The sequence below is a fragment of the Vipera ursinii genome (genome assembly GCF_947247035.1).
Source record: "Vipera ursinii genome assembly, chromosome: 2".
Taxonomy (NCBI): domain Eukaryota; kingdom Metazoa; phylum Chordata; class Lepidosauria; order Squamata; family Viperidae; genus Vipera; species Vipera ursinii.
Genome location: NC_139513.1, coordinates 251,152,696 through 251,170,839, shown reverse-complemented (window position 1 = coordinate 251,170,839; position 18,144 = coordinate 251,152,696).

Genomic DNA, 18,144 nt, shown 5'->3' with positions numbered 1-18,144 from the left:
TTACCAACCACTTCACTTAACAACTGGTCCAAGTTGTTGGTTGCTAAAGAAAGACAATCTGTAATGTTAAGGAAAGCGATTGATGGATTTCTCAGCTTCATTTCCCTTCCCAGCAAGCATCACCTGCTAATGGGAAAAAACAACTACAAAATTATTTCCTTCAGCTGTCCTTGTCACTGTTCACACTGACCGACATTTTACAAGTATAGAAATGGTCTGCACCTTTGACCTGAACAAGGATCTATTGCTCTTTTGAAAGAACACTAATCCCATATCCAAAAACAATCTAGCTGACAGATTGAAATGAAAGAGAAACAGAGAGAGAGAGAGAGAGAGAGCACACAAGCAAAAGGTTGAGAGAATAAGACAGAGAAAGAAAACAAGATAGTGATAGATGAAAATTATTTAAAAATTAACAGGAAAGCTGTTATTGTTGTTGTTGTTAGCTGCGAAGTCGTGTCCAACCCATCGCAACCCTATGGACAACGTTCCTCCAGGCCTTCCTGTCCTCTACCATCTTCTGGAGTCCATTTAAGCTCACGCCTACTGCTTCAGTGACTCCATCCAGCCACCTCATTCTGGGTCGTCCCCTTCTTCTATTGCCCTCGATCTTTTCCAGCATTAGGCTCTTCTCCAGTGAGTCCTTCCTTCTCATTAGGTGGCCAAAGTATTTGAAAAGGAAAGCTAGCATGCTGCAAAACAAAACATTGGACTAAAGAGTAACCTGCATTCTTAACAATACCATTGAGCACTACATAAGTTCTATATTTTTATTCTTAAAAAATATTTTTATGCTGCTATAACATTATTTCCTTTCCTTTTTGGCATTTTTTAATGTTCTGTGTGGCCGCCTCTCCATGGCAACTATTTATGACATTTGTAGCATTCTTCAGTAGGCCAAATATTCCATTTGGCCCCAAAGCATTGAGGAATCCTAAATGAAAACTTTTAGAATTTTCAGCTTTTATAGAATTAGTCTTGTTACCTTAGAAGTCTGGATACTGGAGTTCAACATATCTGGACATATGTGCATATTGTGCAGTGCATGTTAGTTTAGAGAAAGTAATATTTCCTTTGCGATCTTCCTTTACACCATCTTTCTTTCTACAAGAAAAAAAAATCTTTTGAGGAATGAAAGTCTGAGTAGCTGCACAGTATCTTTGGAGTGGTAGCACTAGGATTTCTCCATCTGGAGCATGGAACAACCAGATGTTTTGCAACAAATGTTTAACCATGAAAGAAGTGTTTCCTCGCACTGGAAGACAGCAGGTTTCAACAAAAGCAAATGAATCCATTCTCAGAAAGAAAGAAAAAACAGAAAAAGGAAACCTCAGGAAAAAGCAAAGTAGGGAAAAAGCTATTTTATTTGAGTTTATATACAGTATTACATCTCCATACTGTTATATATTCAATGAGGCAAGCTCCAAATGATTCTGTTCCTAGCTGTGGATTGTGTTTGTTATGCACTCAAGGCTCGAGTCAGGATACACTAAAATTAGATAATGTTATCAGAGCTGGAGATTGTAGATGGAGCAATAACTTAATAAAGTAATCCAAGGCAAATACTATAACAGTACCTAGGAGCAGGTGGGAATAAGCCTCAGAGAAACAAATCCTAACTTCAGATGTTATAACATGATCTACTTCAAAAGTAAATCCCCTTTACTATTTTAGGAACTATGCTCTGATTAAATCAAGACACCTTTTAAACTCCATCTTCAAACTTTCTTCATTTGTGAAAGCACTTAGAGACATCTTAGCCACATAAACTCAGTGACAATTACTGCCTTGTCGCAGCGAAGGGGCTTGCGTAACTCAATGAAGCTATGAGCTATGCCATTCAGGGCCACCCAAGACGGACTAGTCATAGCAGAGAGTTCTGACAAAATGTGATCCACTGGAGAAGGAAATGGCAACCCATTCCAGTATCTTTGCCATGAAAACCCCATGGACAGTACCAAAAGGCAAAAATATATGACGCTGGAAGATGAGCACCTCAGGTAAGCTGGACATAGTCAAACAAGAGATGACAAGACTGAACATTGACATCTTAGGAATCAGCAAACTAAAATGGACAGGAATGGGTGAATTTAATTCAGATGACCATCAGGTATAATACTGCGGGCAAGAATTCCTCAGAAGAAATGGAATAGCCTTCATAGTCAATAAAAGAGTAGGAAAAGCAATACTTGGATACAATCCCCAAAATGACAGAATGATCTCAGTGTGAATCCAAGGCAAACCATTCAATATCACAGTAGTCCAAGTCTATGCCCCAACCACCGGTGCTGAAGAGGATGAAATTGACCGGTTCTATGAGGCCCTAGAGCACCTTATAGAAATAATGCCAAAACATGATGTCCTTATCATCATGGGGGATTGGAATGCTAAAGCAGGAAACCAAAAGATAATTGGAATAACAGGCAAGTTTGGCCTTGGAGTACAAAATGAATTTTGTCAAGAGAATACGATGGTCATAGCAAACACTCTTTTCCAACAACCCAAAAGATGGCCCTATACATGGACATCACCAGACGACCAACACAGAAATCAGATTGACTATGTGCTCTGCAGCCAAAGATGGAGAAGCTCTATACAGTCAGTAAACACAAGACCAGGAGCTGACTATGGCTCAGATCATATGCTTCTTGTTGCAAAATTTATGCTTAAATTGAAGAAAGTAGGGAAAAGCACTAGGCCACTCAGATATGAAATAAATCATATCCCTGATGACTATACAGTAGGGGTGACAAATAGATTTAAGGAATTTGATCTGATAGACAGAGTGCCTGAAGAATTATGGACAGAGGTTTGCAACATTGTACAAGAGATAGCAACTAAAACCATCCCAAAGAAAAAGAAATGCAACAAAGCGGAATGGCTGTCTGAGGAAGCTTTGCAAATAGCTGAGGAAAGAAGGAAAGCAAAAGGCAAGGGAGAAAGAGAAAGATACGCCCAATTGAATGCAGAATTCCAGAGAATAGCTAGAAGAGAGAAGAATGCCTTCTTAAATGAACAGTGCAAAGAAATAGAAGAAAACAATAGAATAGGGAGGACCAGAGATCTCTTCAAGAAAATTGGAGATATGAAGGGAACATTTCATGCAAAGATGGGCAAGATAAAGGACCAAAATGGCAGGGACCTAACCGTGGCAGAAAAGATTAAGAAGAGGTGGCAAAACTACACAGAAGAACTATACAAGAACGAGCTTAACATCCCATATAACCATAATTGGGTGGTCACTGACCCCGAGCCAGACATCCTAGAATGTAAAGTGAAATGGGCCTTAGGAAATCTGAGCAACAACAAAGCTAGTGGAGGTGACAGTATTCCAGCTGAGCTATTCAAAATCTTAAAAGACAATGCAGTAAAAGTGCTACACTCAATTTGCCAGCAAATTTGGAAAACTCAACAGTGGCCACAGGATTTGTAAAGGTCAGTTTACATTCCAATTCCAAAGAAAGCCAATGCCAAAGAATGTTCAAACTATCGCACGATTGCACTCATTTCACATGCTAGTAAAGTTATGCTTAAAGTCTTACAAGCTAGACTCCAGCAGTATGTGGATCGAGAACTACCAGAAGTACAGGCAGGATTTCGAAGAGGCAGAGTAACTAGACATCAAATTTCCAACATTCGCTGGATCATGGAGAAAGCTAGGGAGTTCTAGAAAAACATCTACTTCTGCTTCATTGACTATGCTAAAGCCTTTGATTGTGTGGATCATAACAAACTGTGGCAAGTTCTTAAAGAGATGGGAGTACCAGACCATCTTATTTGTCTCTTGAGAAACCTATATGCAGGTCAAGAAGCAACAGTGAGAACTGGACATGGAACCGCTGATTGGTTCAAAATTGGGAAAGGAGTCCAGCAAGGCTGTATACTGTTGCCCTGCCTATTTAACTTATATGTAGAGCACATAATGAGAAAGGCAGGGCTAGATGAATCACAAGTTGGAATTAAGATTGCTGGGAGAAATATCAACAACCTAAGATATGCAGATGATACAACTCTAATGGCAGAAAGTGAAGAGTAACTATAAAGCCTCTTGATGCGGGTGAAGGAGAGTGCAAAAGTGAGCTTGAAACTCAGCATTAAGAAAACCAAGATAATGGTTTCCAGCCCTCTCAATTCCTGGCAAATAGATGGGGAAGAAATGGAGGTAGTGAGAGATTTTATTTTCCTGGGCTCCAAGATCACCGCAGATGGGGACTGCAGCCAACAAATTAAAAGACGCTTGCTCCTGGGGAGGAAAGCTATAGCAAATCTAGACAGCATACTAAAAAGCAGAAACATCACCCTGCCAATAAAAGTGTGTATAGTCAAGGCCATGGTTTTCCCAGTTGCAATGTGTAGCTGTGAACGTTGGACCATAAGAAAGGTTGAGTGGCAAAGAATTGAGGCCTTTGATCTATGGTGCTGGAGAAGACTCCTGAGAGTCCCTTGGACTGCAAGGCGATCAAACCGGTCAGTCCTAGAGGAGATCAACCCTGACTGCTCTTTAGAAGGCCAGATCCTGAAGCTAAAACTCAAATACTTTGGCCACCTAATGAGAAGGAAGGACTCACTGGAGAAGATCCTAATGCTGGGAAAGATTGAGGGCAATAGAAGAAGGGGACGAAAGAGAATGAGGTGGCTGAATGGAGTCACTGAAGCAATAGGCGTGAGTTTAAATGGACTCCAGCAGATGGTAGAGGACAGGAAGGCCTGGAGGAATGTTGTCCATGGGGTTGCGATGGGTCAGACAAGACTTCGTAACTAACAACAACAACAACAAAACCCACAAGAATGGTAACCTGACTGATTCCAGCTGCAACAGTTAATTATTTTCTTGTCCATTTGGTAGGTGCATCCAGTAACACCATCTGATCCAATGATGTTTAAATCCACCTGCATCTGTGTATCTGTTGCATCTCAGGATCTGATTATGTCATGGCTCTGTGTATGGACTGATTTGAGGGTAGAGAAAGAAATTAAATCTCCTTTTCCATCATTACATCATTCTTTTTATGAAGCTCAGTCTTTATGAAAGGATAGGGCATTAATAAGATGGTTTGATTAATCTACTAATGTATGACTATTTCATATACTTATATGATGAATTATTAAGGAATTGTCTCAATTCTTTCCAGGGCATGATTTGCTATGGAAAATCAGCATAGTAATTAATGAGATAAAACTTACAGCAGTAAACAGCATCACTTACTGCATTTTCACCAAGATGAGTTAAGCCTTGCCCCACTGTAATGCCAAGTGAAATGACATTTCTTTATTACAGAGATGTTACTGTTGCAGAGGAACCTGGATTATTGGACCTGACACTTCAACTGTAGGCAGAACATAGAGAAAGTAACAGAAATACCTAAAGAAAATACTCCTTAAGCTCTGCTAGAATTTCTAATCTTACCAGAATGAAAGGAAAAGATCCATCTGGACATTCTAGAGCTAGAATGTACAAAACATCACTTCTATTGTTAAGTAAATTGAAATGTTTACACTGATAAAAACAATTGCTAGCTTTAAAAAGCCCACACTTCAAAGAGTTACTGATATGAAAATGGGTTGTATATGGTGCATCAAAAAATAGCACATATGGACTTATGAGAATTATCTGCCAGCACTTTTATGAATGCATAGGTTGGAATCATTGAGATTATACTTACATAAAGAGATACTGCTCTATTGTACAGTGTACTTAGATCACCTTTTTGGAAGGGTTATGAGCTGAACTTTTCTTCTGTGCAATTTTTTTCCTTCTTGACTTTGGCATGTGTTATGGGGAGAAGGATAGTAATTACATTGTAATGATATTATAATCAGCTAAAATAAATCACTGAATAACAACCAGTTGGATTAATAGTGGGAAATTAGCTATATTTTAGTAGATATCTTTGTTTGAATGAAAATGCCCATAAATATAATGGCAGGCAATATTTTCACTGATACCTGCTTAATCAATCTTTTTCCAACCATATCTTTCCAGAAAAACATGGATCTTTAGTCAAAATATCAGAGATCACATTGTTCTTTCAGTTTAATGTGTTCAGCCAGAAAGAAAAAATATTCCATGTTTTTAGTAGTGACCTGAAGGCTCAAAAGTTCATACGTGAGTTTCCTGCTGAGTGCAGGCAGATTGCAACCTCCCTTTTCTTTAGATAAGCCATAGTTCAAGTGCTCATAACATTCATGCCCAATGTCTCAAAGATTTACATTCAGCTTGTAAGAAGACAATCCAAGAACATTAAGATTTTCTAAAGCTCCTGTTGGCAAGACGTAAATATATTTCTATGCTATAATTACACAAATTGGCAAAAAGACATTCAAATAGTTTCACTGCAAAATGACTTCACAGACCAAATAGCATACATAATAGCTTTTTTTTTTTTTTGGTGTCACAGAGCTGGTTGATGTTTGAGTTCATTACTACATGAATTGACTCAAAGAGTGGAACTAATTCAGAAACCTACAATAGCTTAGCAATTGTCAATTGTTTATACTTTATTAGCAATCTAAATATTCAACCTGGAGTCTTAGTGCGTTCATATCTTTCAGATTATTTTTTAAAAATCCTACTCATACAACAGTTGTTTGCTTTCCCCCACCCCCAACGCTATTGAAAACAGAAGGCTGGAGGAAGATCCCTCATTATTTGCCTGAATTGCTGGTGGGTTTTAAAATGTTATTTTTTTCCATTTTCAGTTCCAATGAATACAGGAAGTCCTCGACTTATGACCACAATTGAGCCTAAAATTTCTGTTGTTAAGTGAGTTTTGCCCCATTTTCTGACCTTTCTTGCCACAGATGTTAAGTGAATCACTGCAGCCGAGAAGTTAGTAACCCGGTTGTAAAGTGGAACTGGCTTCCCCATTGATTTTGTTTGTGAGAAGGTCGCAAAAGGTGATCTCATCACCTAAGGACACAGCAAGGGTCATAAATAGGAATCAGTCGCCAGGCATCTGAATTTTGATCACCTGATCATGGGGAGTCTGTAGAGGTCATAATTGTGAAAAACAGTCATAAGCCACATTTTTCAGTGCCATTGTAACTTTGAATGCTCACTAAATGAACTGTTGTAAATTGAGGACTACCTGTACTTCATGATTCTATATTTTCAGCCAGGTCATGCATCCTATTTTTGTTGTTTTATACTTATAACAACCAATTTATTTATCACATGCTCAGAAGGGGAATAACTAAGAATTAAAATGCATACCACATTGTGAATAAAGTTGCCTATCCCAGTATGATTCTCTCCAACTGGTGATTTCTCAACTTAATTCTGCTCAGATGTCAAACTGCATCCTCCTATGCTGGGTAGAAAGATGGTACTTGTGTTCCATCACTTCCAGAATGCACCACAAAAGTGGAGGGCTGAACTGAGAATTCAAAATTGCTCAAAGAACCCACAGTATTGATTTAAACCCATTATCTGGTCTTCCCAAATCAGATCAAATATAAGGATTTTGCAACATTTCCAAAAATGGTCCCCATTACTTTTATCAAGGAGACCTACCCTAAAATCACAGAAGGGCAAGAAGAAACTTTTGAGATAATCTAATCAAACCCTTTGCTCAGTGTAGGTATTCATTGCTATGGCATCTCTGCAAATGGTTATTTGGCTGCCATTTAACCACCCCAGGAAAGGTCTATGGGGATCTGCTCTATTTTTTAAGAGCTGTTGCTGTTAAGAATTTTTTTTCTTAACATCCAACTGTAATCTAATTCCTTATAACTCAAAGCCATTGTTTCTTGGCCCCTAAGTAGACTGCTCAGTATCTTGAAACAGGGTTCTAGGAACTCATCTGAAACACATCTGTAGACAGTCTTGAAATTCTAGTTAATTTTTTCCTTATTCCACTGGATAACTTTAGGTAGAAAGGCTTCTCTTTTGTGGCAAAAACTGCTCCAGGGATAGCTTAGCATCTCTCACATTAATTAGAATAAGCAGAATTTATTTCTAATGCATCAATTTATTATTTAATTAAATCATTCACCATGCACCACGTATTTGAACTGAAATGTCTCCCAAGCACCTTATGAAGCTCAATAAATCCCTGCCATCCAACTTCCTTTCTTAAAAAACACACCATTCAAGTTGGAAAGGTACTGAGAAGGACAAAGGAAGCCCTAGTGTTTCCTAGGCAATAGCACTCATTATTGTCACATTTCAAGGTAATTCAGACCAGGAAATCAGAATCATGAATTCTAATATCTCTTCTATTGTAAGAATCTAATAACAGAATCAAGCAAGTCTGAAGGTGTGATAGAATGTGCAGTTGAACGAGAAGTAGGGGAATGTCAATGTAACATGACAGTTGCCCTGGGAGAAAGTAGAACATTCCAGAGAGGGGCCCAAGAAGAGAGACCATCCTGAACTGGATTGTAGAGGGATTAGTTGAAAGTGGCCACTGGCACCCTGCTATCCCTCAAAATAATCCACCAAAGTACATTTATGAAAGATTGTGTCTGGAAAAGTATATAAATTTGGCCATTTGCATGCTACGACTATTCATTTTTATAAATAAATTTATAATATTTATATAATATTTATTTATTTCTATATAAATGCATCTATAGGGGTGGTACAACATTTCAGATTTGAAGACAAAAAGGAACCTTGGAATACATGGGATGCCTACATTGCACCTGTACCTTTAAACAAAAAGCATATTTTTCCACAGGATTGTGAACACTACATAGGTAGACTTCACTTAATTATTCAAACCATTCAAAGCTGTGATTGTATCGAAAAATTAATTTTATGACCAGTCTTCACATTTATGACACAGTCACTTGATCAACATTTGGGCATTTTGTAACCAAGGGGCATTTACAATCATTGTAGCATCAAGCAATCACATGATCAGCTTTTGTGAACTTCACAACTAGTTTCTGACAAAGAGACTCAATGGAGAAGCCAGTAGTAAAATCACAAGTTATGGTCATGTAAAATCTTGTTTAATGACCCACAGTGAAGTGACCCAACAACCTCAATGGAATTGACACCTTAAGTCTGTCATGGTCACATAATGTTTCACTTAGCAACAAAGTTTCAACTGTGGTCACAAAGTGGGGACTGCCTGCATACATACATACATACATACATAACTGACATTTAATATTAATAGCATTAGAGATCATTGTATGAGAAAATGCTGGAAATAAGAATAATCTTCCCAGCAGATTAAAAACAATGGGATGAATCTACAGTATTAAGATGGGCTGGATTTATATCGAACCATGGTTAAGGGACGCGGTGGCTCAGTGGGTTAGGACGCTGAGCTTGTCAATCAGAAGGTCGGCAGTTTGGCGGGTCGAATCCTGAGTGCCGCATAACAGAGTGAGCACCTGTTACTCGTCCCAGCTTCTGCCAACCTAGCAGTTCGAAAGCACATAAAAATGCAAGTAGAAAAATAGGGACCACTGTGGTGGGAAAGTAACAGCGTTCCGTGTGCCTTTGGTGTCTAGTCATGCCGGCCACATGACCACGGAGACGTCCTTGGACAAGCGCTGGCTCTTCGGCTTTGAAACGGAGATGAGCACCGGCCCCTAGAGTTGGAAACGACTAGCACGCATGTGCGGGGGAAACTTTACCTTTACCTATGGTTAAGCAACCACCATCTGTGGTTGATTACCTGCTCGAACAGCAACTTTGCCAACATTTACTTTTGTGTTATGTAGCTGTTTCAACAAAACCACATGCTGTCAGTCTTACAACATATATTCTTCTGTGTAGCTTTGGCAGCTGCTTTTTGTCAATGTCAGGGTAAGAACGTGATCCTAATTTTTCTTAACAATGTCTATGATTGATCATAATCAGTGTCTTCATAAAGAGGAAGCAAGAAAAATATTCCAGGTGCTCCTGATGGAACATTTAAGTAGCATTCAAATTGTCCATGATACTGCTTAATATGCAATGCCAGGCCTCGGTGCACTTGGGTTAAAAGTACACGGCTTGCCATTTTTTATTTTTATTTTTTGGTTATAGATGATGCCATATTCTTCTCCCTCTGTTGAGAGAGGGCTGTTCAGTTTTGACATAGATGGCTTCTTTCAAACCAGCAGTCTTCTCTGTCCAAAATGTGGATTTTGCTGTCTTCAAAGGAGTGTCCTTTGTATTTTAAATACAGATGGACTGCTAAATCTTGTCCTGATGGGTTTGTTCTTTTATATTTATCTCCAGTATACAACACAGTCCTTTCAAAAATTCCAAGAAGGCTCCACACCCATTTTCACTACCCAGGTGACCTTAAGGACACAGATAAAATTCCAAGTGGCCTCAACAACTCTGTAAAAGAACACAAATGACCAAGGAATATAAATCCTTCCATTCCTCACCATCCAGTCAGAGCTGAAGAAGCTTCTTGGATGAGAAATGAAACATCTTCAAAGAAAAACAAAAAAAGTCCAGTTGTCTGTTGAAAAAGAACCTTTGGGACAAGACCTGGGTGACTAAGAATCTCCATAGACAAATAACCTACAACTGTTTTCCCCCTTCCCCCCATCTTTGTGTGAAAGATAATTTGCTTTTTGGGTTGTGGTGGCCCCATACACCTTGGCCATTGATTTCCTTCTGGCTTCAAGAATTCTAATATGTAGTTCAGCATGAATGTATGTAGGCTTCCTTCACATTACTCTTGAGTGTATAGCTAGCAGGAATCATGATCAACACCATTGGCATTAATAAAGATATGTTAAACCTAACTCCATCCTTAACCCAAAACTTCCTTACCACTACTTCAACACCTAGTGATGTTTGTGTGAAAATCCACTGAAAACCTTAAGCTTCTAGTTGCAACAATCTTGCTGTCTATTTAATAAATTATTGGCAAGAAGCAGAAGCCTACAGAAAAGAGCATGGTTACGTATTGCTACAGATTCAGTTCCCAAAGTTTGCTCTCACTTCCCGAAGTGATTCTGTTGATATGAAGAGTTACAGAGATGTAACACATTTGTGCCACTGCTTGTTTGAAGCACAGTTGTGAAGACAAATGGGACAATGTTAGAAGGAAGCTTGAGATTTTTTTCTATCTTCAATTATTTCAGCTGTTCTAGACATGGCTAAAATATTTAACTAATTATTAGTTAAGTAGCTAATTCTATATCACTCAAGCAATTTTATAATGCATGGACAATACAGTACAAGAAAGGTGGCAGAAAGTCCAAAGTTCAGCTTGAATAAAAGCCCTACTTCCATTCCGCAGTTGCAGCCCTCCCTCTTCTATTCCAAAACCATATGCTATTTTCAGGGCTTTTTTCCTCATAGAACACTCAGAACAGAGTTCCGGCACTGTTTTTTGATGGATTTTTTCAACTTTTGCACAAGCTGTGCTACTCCCTCTATTGGCTTTTGAAAGCCAATAGGAATTGCTGCTGAGTGCGCCAAAAGACCCAGCCAGCAAACGTTGCACCTGCAAGTTGTCTGCAATGAAGGCAAGTTGGCAGGAACTTACACCTCTCCCTGCTACCCAACTACACCATCTCCTAGTTGTAAGTAACAGAGGACCAGGAGTGGGAGGTGGGGAACAGCACTTAATTCTGCCATGCCGAAAAAGCAGAGCCCATGTGTGCTCCTGCCTCATGTTCACCCGTGTCAGCCAGGCTCACCATGCTGTGCTACAGCATGGAGAGCCTGGCACGAAAGCACAGAAAACATGTGCACACCTGCCTCGTGCTCACCTTGTGTCAGTCAGGCTGACCACAAGTCAGAAGGAGAAAACGCAGTGGCAAAGAAACCCCCTCCTCAAATAACTCACATTTGTCATGAGGCCTGCTCTACACAAAGGGGCTGCGGAGGCAGCACTGGCAGGGCAGCTGTGGGTGCTGGGCATGGAGGGGGCACACATGGGGCACGGTGGGTAGCTGATCTTCCATGGGCCAGGCCAGCTGATGGCCTAACCAGTGCTGGACTGCGCCACCGCCGCCACTCTCTGTGCACCTACGTGGCTGCCCTGGAGTGCTTGGCCTGCAATGCCTGCTGCTGCCTTGGCCTGCCGCCACCCACACCCTCCTGCTGCCCTGCACTGGTGTCTGGCTCAGTGATTGCAAGCTCTGCACCATCAGCGTGCATTGCGGCTGGTGCTATGGGAGCCAGGGGGCCTGCTCTACACAGCGGGGCTGCACAGGGCGGATGGAGGTGGCACTGGCAGGGTGGCTGCAGGTGCTGGGCGCAGAGGTGGTGCACATGGGGCATGGAGGGTGGCTGACCTTCCATGGGCCTACATAGCCCACCTGGAGTGCCTGACCCACCATGCCTGCCATTGCCTTGGCCTGCCCACTGCCCTCCCACCACCCCACAACAGCATCTAGCTTGGCAACTGCAAGCTCTGCGCCATTGGTGTGCATTGTGGGAGACACATCATCTCGTACAGATTGGCCCTGAACTGCTGCACTGACTTAACCTGGTTTGACCACATCATCCCGTGTGGCCTGGAGGGGCTGGTGGCCACCTCCCTCAGCCAGGAACTGTGTGTCATGGCTACTATTTTAGTGGTTATCTGGATTCTTGCAGATTTTGTACATCTATCTGAAGTGGTAATCTTAAGCATTTTTTTCATAAATTACTTAAGGATATGCAACTATATTTTCTCATATTTATCTAATGTTACTTTTGCATCTACTTTTTTCAATCCATTTTCTTTCTGTCATTAATTCCCCAAGAATAAGAAATGTACTGTAAGCTCCTCATAGCACAGTTCTATATCATTGTTAAAATACACTGGACAATTATGCACATATTCATTCATATTCATAAATAGATTGAATTGTAACACTTTCTCCCTCATCTAAGCCTATTCTCTTGTTTGTATAATTTGAACATAGCCAGGCCATTTTGCATCAGCAGTTGTAAAGAAATAGAAACAAAATGTTTAACTTATGTATTAATAACAATTTCTTTGCAATTCATTATCTTGTCAATAACATGACTCCATCAATTAAACACACATATGTTGAAGGCAGCATATGCACTTGTATCAGACATCTATTATCTCCCACTGCTAGTCCTTCCAAAAGGAACTCAGTATATGTCATACTATATATGAAAAAGTTGTCTCCTCTATTAAAGTGCAACACATCATTTTCCAAGTAGACAAAAAAATAATATTCCATCTTTACTATACCCACCTGCAGTATATAAACATGGGGGAACTATCCCACAATTTTTCATCCCTATGGCAGCCTACTATGCTGTCTTCATGATAAATTTGATAAAACAGAACTTAGTGTTCCAAGTTCATCATGAACTAAGTCTGATGAAAAGAACTATTTTGGCAGGGATGAATTAAGAGCATGCATTTTGGGTTATAGGAGTATCTCATTCACTTGAACCAATGTGATCATATCTTTAAAATGGTATGTACAAGCCATCAATAATGTGGTTGCTAATATAGGTAGGTCTGGCTTATGAGTTGTTTGTATGTAAGGAGATGCTCAAAACAAATTCTAGTTTATTTGGTGAATGCCTGAAAGATGCATTACTTCATTTAAGCCAAAAACATATGAAAAAACTAAAGGCAATTATGAATTAAACTTGGCTCAAATCTCAAAGATTTGCCAGATGAGAATTGGACAAAACTTTGGAATTTACTATGAACATTTGCCTTAAATACAATAAATTAAATTTATGTTAAGAATCGAATATATAATTTTTAATTATATAAATAAATATATAAATAAAATTATATAAATAAAAGATTAATGAGAGTTCCAGCACCTTATAGATAGATAGATAGATAGATAGATAGATAGATAGATAGATAGATAGATAGATAGATAGATATAGATATAGATATAGATATAGATATAGATATAGATATAGATATAGATATAGATATAGATATAGAAAAAAAGCACTGGCTATTCTTAAAAGTGCTTTGACCTTTAAATTAAAATTTTCAAGGAGTTGCAGTTGATGGAGGAGGTAGAAAGCAGACATCTGCTCTCAGTTCTCTGAACTCTGTTGATTGGAAGTAATTAGTTATATTGAATTAAATGACTTTAATTTTCATTAAATATGTTTAACTAATTTTATGAGAGAAGTCATTTAACATATTAAACAGCAATGTTTTAACCCTAAAACACTCAGCATAAAATTTTAATGCATCTGTTAATTAAGTATTTGGATTCTGCTACAATAAGACATTGCAAATATATAATTATTTGGAGGAACGTAAGTTACTTAATTAAAATAAGAGGTAAGATTTACCATATTTTTTTCCTACAAATGTTATATTACCGGGTAGAACTGTATAGAGTTTGCTATTTGTTTGAAATGTCACAATTATAAAGGAAACATTTTTATATGGCTGATGAAATGATAGGCTTGTAATCATAGGAAGGAAGTAAAATTTGAAGGCAAGAGATTCAATTATGTAAAAGTGATTGTGTCTTACTATTTGACAGGGCCCAGAAACCAAGAAGGACAATGTTGCTTTTTATCCATTATCTTTATTGTTCTTCAACTATAGATAGAAATTTTGCCAAACTAAAGTAACTACTTCCATCATTAAAGATATACTCTGAGAAGTTCTAGTGAGGAGCTATCTTGACTGTCTGTCTTCCAACCTAACTATCTAAACTTCACTGTCTCTTGGTCCTCTGGAATGAGGCATTTCCCTTCTGAGAATCCAGATTACATTTCATCACATTATGTTCATTAATCTGTGTATGAAATACTTTTTCACTGAATGAATATTGATGCAATATGGATAAAATCATAAAATGACAAAAGAAAAGTAGAACAACATTTATCTATTTGCATATAAATAAATATATTTATAAATATAAAAATAGTTCTAGACTGAGAAAAATCAGGAAAAAGGTTATGGTAAAATAACAACATATTTTAATTTAAAATACTTAAACTAGTTCTATCATCAGCCTAATTGCTGGAGATTAATTATTTCTGATAACTAGCTAGGCTGTTCAAATATATCTTATACAGTGAAAACCTCTATGAAAGGGACTTCATATGCAACAAATCAAATTCCACCGTGATTTATGACATTTGCATAATCATATCATTACACAGAGAACACAATGCTGTTGTTTCTCCTTTGGTATTCAGGTGCTGCTCACTCACTGTCTTCTGCTCTTCATCACAGCCACCACCACTCCCTGATGACTTTCTCCATATTTTTTTTAATCCCATTTATATCCTGCCCTTCTCTGAAGACTCAGGGCAGCTTACAATTTAAAGCACAAATCAATGTGCTTAGCAATAGCCTTCATTCTATGTATATGCCTGCTTATTAGGGCTTCCCCCCCATTACCAATAACATCCATGTACTTTGAGTTCACCTCAAGGACCGAGCCTGTACATCTTCATCAAATAGAAGGCAGTTTGTGGCTGCTTAATTGAAGCCTTAGGAGATGACACCTGATGTAAAAATGGAAGGTTACAGCAGCTCCCACCTTCAGGGAGGGGGACAGGCAGTGGGAAGGGTCTCCTCCAAATTGTCATTGCTGAGGAGGACAGGGAGGCAAAGGAAAAGTAAGAAGATGAGCAGCTATGGGAACAAGCCAAAGGAGACGTTCCCTCTTCCTTCTCAGGTTGATTTGTCTTAGGGACTGGTAGTCTGAGCTCCAATCAGGCAGTATGACAAATACGACATCTTCTCAACTGACACTCTTCAGAGTTGTTTGGGTGGCCACTCTTGTCCTGCCACCCTGAAAACCTTGCTTTGAATTGCATCAATTGTGTGATGACATCATCATACAAATGATTTAATCATGTATTTTTGGGTTTATTGGAAAGTAATGAATAATGGAAACTGTTCCCTCCAATTCATCAGTTAAAATTAGATTATACTGCCTGCTTGTTAAATGTTTAATTTGCCAAATAAGTAAAATTATTTGCATGCATCACAAATCTAGAATCACTAAAATACCAGAAGCAGAGAACTAGTGAAACAATAAAAACAATGGAATATAATTAATAAATATTACAGGAAAGATGCAACAATTTATGCATTTATCAAACTTATATAGCCATCTATCTGACTAGAATTGACTTAGGTTGCATACAAAAAGGTATAGTACAATAAAATGTGTAAAAAAAAACCTAATTGTTGAAAAGTTAATAAAAAGCATACTGTCCTATTTGCTTCAAAATAGCCTTGAATGTAAGATAATCCTCCAACTGTAAAAGGAGAACAACTCATTTGCTTCCACATATTTCTATGAGTTTGTCAAGCACCTAAATAGATACTCCATACTTTTGTAGCCAATACTAGCTATCTGAAAGTAAGAAAAATAATTTCTCATAGGAAGAGAAGAATATTCTCATAAAAGAAAAAGAAGGGTAGCTCCTGAGTTGGCAAAAAAGACAGTGAATTAAAATAAATAAATCTGGGAAGAATAATTTTTGGGGAAAAATAGGAGGAGGTCATAACCCAAGATGAACCTAGACAGCACTGGCTACTGAAAATATGTTATTGGTATTAGTAAAGACTCATGTTAACTACTGACTATGAGATGGACTAGACAGCATTACACTGTTGAAGAATTGCTGTATTAAGAGAAGTCTGAAGTCTCCTCAAGTGCACCTGGATGAGATCAAAAAAGATTTAGCAAAGATGTGAAGAGGAGACACTGCAGGATCTTTGTTATCCTTCACAGAATGGATGGAAGGTATGAGATTCTACCAAGCAGAAAGAAAGTTTATGGCATCCTGAAAGAGAATAAACCATAGAGAAAATACAACTAATGAGCTAAATCTAGTTTATTATGGTTATATTAACAGAATTTTGCAGGTCTGAAAGTACAAACTTTCCAATGATCAATTACAGCACATCCTTCCTAAGTTTATTCCTCTGGCTGATAAACCACTGGGGGCTCCTTCTTCTCTTCTTTAATTGTTTCATAGGCGGCATCTCTTCTCCTCATTCCCCAAAGTCATCCACACATTCCCTTACAAAAGCCAAAGAGTTCCAAAAGTATAGAGACTACAACAGAGAAGACCTACCATGTGGTCCATCTCCCCCTCACCTCATATAGTGTGTGTGTATGGGCGGGAGGATTCCAAAGAGGCATTATCCCAATAATGAGAAAAGAACTTCGAAAAAGTACTGAAAAGGTGGAATAATGCCAAAGACATCACTATGAACGCCAGGTGTTTCCTCCTAGAAAGGGCATTCCATAAATAGAACTCCCTTGTCCCTAAGGTGCTTTTTCAAAAGGCAACTGGACTTTGATTTCCTTGAAGATGTTTCACTTCTCATGCGAGAAGCTTCTGGTCTGAAGCAGAACATCAGATGAGACATGAAACGTCTTGAAAGAAAAACAAAGTCCAGTTGCTTTTTGAAAAAACACCTTGGGGACAACCATGACATAGATAACTGAGAATCTCCATAGACATCCACAATAGCCTTGTTCTTCTACCCCTTCACTAAATTATAGTACCCAAAGAATGTTTCTGAGCAGGATCTAAGTGAGGCGGCATGCACAAAACATGGGCTGTTCCTCGAGATACTTCTGTTGCAGTTTTTTCAGAGTTAGTGATTCTGTTGGAAATGTTGTGGGACAATGTCCATTAGTCATTTTAAACTGCTGGTTATGACTATTTCATGCATTGCTGAAAAAAGGTTCCAGAAAAGAATGATTTTCTGCTACATTTTACCTGTCATTTAATCCTCCCTTACAGATAACTTTTGCCACAGGAGACAAGGGAATAAATGATGTCATATACAGTATGTCATGATGTCATTGTGGCTTCTCCTGGTTGTGTATGGCCTTAGACTATTGCTTGTAGGCTGTAATTCAGGCTAGGTTATAAGGGGAGAGTACCACAGACATGCACAAAATAAGTTCTTTTCTTTCTTCATTATCCTACCTCATTACTTTTGACAACATGATTTTACAAATCAGCAAATTGTAGGAGGAAAATGACTTCCCTAAATTACTACGAAATATGATGTATAAACTAACCAGATGTTACTTCTACCATATAAGTAATAATAAAACAGTATCATCTGGGGACCATATGTTGTGAACTTGGAAGAATAGAACGCTATATCTCAATAGCAATTATAAATTACGATGGTAAAAAGAAAATACATGCATTTCAATCCACTGCCATTAGCTCTCTCCTTTATGACTTAACATCATGCTGTTTAGTTTTGTAATTTCTGCAGTCTCTATAGC